Raw genomic sequence first — 3,428 nt, 5'->3', positions numbered from 1 at the left:
ACATTCCAGTAAAATAACAACAGAAGATTAAATCAATGAACAACCCATTGTTGAAATACAGAACCAAATTACCATCAATTCATATCAACCCTGAATGTGTCTTAAACTACTCAATCAAAGTTCACAGATTAGTAGACCGAATTAAAAAACAAAACCCATCTATTTGTTGCTTACAGGAGGTACATCTCACCAACAAAGATTAATAGAAATTATGTCTCATGGATTTTGATGTTTTTGTTTTTAGTTTCATTTCTTCAACACTTTTTTCTCATTAAATTCTTCAACAATTATACAGTGGCATCATCTTCAAGAACATTCTTGGTTTTCTTTTTCATTTCTTCAATGACACATTAGTCATGCCATAGCATGTTATTTAATTTCGTGTGATTGTAAGTTTCTTTTTTTCTTCCTATTGTTGATTTTGTTGTGGCTTTTCACTTGGGGGGGTTTATACTGAATGTGTAGTAGCGACCGACATGTCCAAGATGTGAGGATATGGTGCTGTGTGCATCTCTACATTTGGATTGAGGACGGACTCCCAGTGAAACTGCTGGATATGTCTTGACAATGGGATGCTGGACTCTTCTATTGTCTATACCCTCAATGATGATTTGTGACTGTTGCATTGATAAGGAAGAACTCAGTGGGGGGGGGGCGGTCAGTGGAGACTTGGGGAAGGGAGTAGGGAAAATCCCAGGGTGTGTGGAACTGTATCATAGAACAATAATAATATAAAATGCAAAAAAAAACAAAAAAAATTATACTGCAATCCTTTTAAAAATAGTAACATATGGTTTCAGTTACCTGTTGGGTTTTCTACAAGATTTCCTGACTACTAGATAGCTACACAAAATACACCCTGACCCAGTATTAAACCTGAAAGTTGAATCACTAGAAATTTTTGGAGCCTGTGGTGCAGCATGTTAAGGCATCATTTACAACACCAGCATCCTATCTCAAAGCACTTGTTCCAATTCCAGCTGCTTCCCGTACTCGCTTCAGCAGCACATATACTAAAATTGGAATGATACAGAGAAGATTAGCATGGTCCCTGCGCAACGATGACACTCAATTCCAGCTGCTCCCCTTCTGACCAAGCTCACTATTAATGTGCATAAGAAACCAGTAGAAGATGGCGCAAGTACTGGGGCCTTTGCCACCCAAGCGAGAGATCCAGATGGAGGTCCTGCCTCCTGGTTTCATTGTGCTCCAGTGATTGTAGCCATTAAGGAGTCAACCAACAGACAGAAGATCTCTTTCTTTCTCCATATCACCTTCTCCCTCTGTCACTCTTTCAAATAAAGAAACATTCCAAAAAAACTAAAATTTTTAGGTTCCTTAAATACTCTTCCTTTCTTTAACTGAGACAAACATCTTTTTCAGCTTCATGCATTCCATTTCTTGCGGTATGACTTTACTGAAGTGAAAATATCCCTGGAGGAAATTTCCAAACTATATTAATACTTGTTGACTATGTGCAAACAGGAATGCAGTAGCTGAGATCAAGTTTCTTACAGTTAAAGGACACAGAAGACTATAGCATAATCACATATGTGGCAGTTTCCAGAAGATTTCATGACCCCAAATGGACTTTGGTTACATTAATCACAGCTCTATACACAGCCACTTTGATTATATCAAACTTCATCTGCTCATGAAGGATTTGCTCTTGGCCCACTGTATGCACAGCACTGTAAGGTAATTATGTCTAGATTTTTTCAGGAGAAAAAAATATACTCAAATTATAAAGAAAAATCATAGAAAGTAATAAAATTTTATGACTACTAGGCAGTTTTTACATAAGATATATTGCAAAGATAGCATCATTAATTACCTCCCTACTTTGAAGTTAAAATAGTGCTGCCTCTACTTTATTTCCAGAGCAAAACTGCTCATATCAGTGGGGCTGATGTGGATTCCTGATCCCAATGAAGCATTCCAGAGTCAGATCACAATCATGAGACTTAGTATTACTTTTCTATGCATACCTTGCTTTTCATTTTATAGCCTTTAGCTTTTCAATATGCAAGGCATTCACACTTACATCTCTGTAACTGCTTACTTGATAAACAATTACTTTCAATCTGTATTTAAGCAATTCATAGGCTGAATACAACTCGATTATCCTTTTTAGACTTTCTATTAAAAACAATTATGAATCAAAAATGAAGAATAATTGACAAAAATAAAACCCTGAAAAACCTTTACAAAGAAAATGGTATCCCAGCAATGTTGGGACACACTTAGGTAACAGATTGATGGATTCATGACTACTAATTAATAACTATACTATTGTAGCAAAATGGGGAACACCAGTTTGGGGTGGGAGTTTGTGAGGGAAAAATCCCACTCTCTACAAAATTGTACCATAAAATTCAAAAAAATAAAACAAAACAAAAAAAGAAAAAAACAAAATGATATCCCTCATTTTGGTATCTGCTTGCCAATCTCTATATGTTTATTCAATTCAACTTTGAGGAAAAGGAAATAGACTGTATGTAATTTCTCTAACTTTAACTTGATCAAACCAGAAGATCAAGCACACAGAAAAATCTCTGCTTCCTATTCAAGCATACACACACACACCTAGCAGAGAATGCTGCTAACGGAAGAACCTAGCTCTTGAAAAATCCCAAAGAAGTGCCATCCAAGTCATCATTAGGACATAATCTCTGCTCTCATTATATTCTGAAAGTGGTACATGACCTTTGATGTTGGTTCCTATTTCTTTCTTTTTTTTTCTTTTATTAACCTACAATGTTTAACTGGGTTTCTGTTCATAACTAGTCTATACAACCCTACTGTAAATATAATTAGAGTATATTTTCAAAGCAGAGTAAATTTGTCATAGTATAATCTAGTACATATTTTGATAAAAATGTTCTAGAAGAAAAAAACTAAGGTTAATAAAAGATTGTAGAATTATAGTAAGCAATATCCCCCCCAAAAAAGACACATAGGAGTATGGTGTACCTCAATTTATATAGGAAACAGTCCCAAATGGTGATCAAATCAAATTCTTCATGTTGGGGCCCAGCACTGTTGCCTAGCAGCTAAAGTCCTCACGTGGCATGGGTCAGGATCCCCTATAAGAGCCAGTTCTAATCCCAGTGGCCCTGCTTCCCATCCAGTTCCCTACTTGTAGCCTGGGAAAGCAGTCAAGGACAGTCCAAAGCCTTGCCACCCTGCACCCATGTGGGAAACTCAGAAGAAGCTGCTGGCTCCTGGCTTTGGATCGGCTCAGCTCTGACCTTTGTAGTCACTCGGGGAGTGATTGATCAGATGGAAGATCTTCCTCTCTGTATATCTGACTTTCCAATAAAAGTAAAACTCAAAAAATAATTTTTTAGATAGACAATCTAAAAATAGAAACTCAGGTTGGGGGGTCATCACTGTGGCTCAACAAGCTAAGCTTCCGCCTTCAAGCA

The 3,428-nt window shown here is 36.9% G+C and overlaps 1 non-coding gene across 1 annotated transcript; it reads left to right on the top strand.

The window, feature by feature from the left end:
• The first annotated feature begins 989 nt into the window (after positions 1–989).
• On the top strand, positions 990–1,093 carry LOC121165455. Its single transcript, XR_005885245.1, has one exon. It is a non-coding gene; the product is annotated as a U6 spliceosomal RNA (small nuclear RNA).
• Positions 1,094–3,428: the final 2,335 nt, after the last annotated feature.

Source organism: Ochotona curzoniae, unplaced genomic scaffold (genome assembly GCF_017591425.1).
Source record: "Ochotona curzoniae isolate NIBS_2020 unplaced genomic scaffold, NIBS_Ocur_1.0 contig_883, whole genome shotgun sequence".
Lineage (NCBI taxonomy): Eukaryota > Metazoa > Chordata > Mammalia > Lagomorpha > Ochotonidae > Ochotona > Ochotona curzoniae.
Note: the sequence above shows the minus strand (reverse complement) of the source record. Positions and strands in the feature narration are given on the sequence as shown.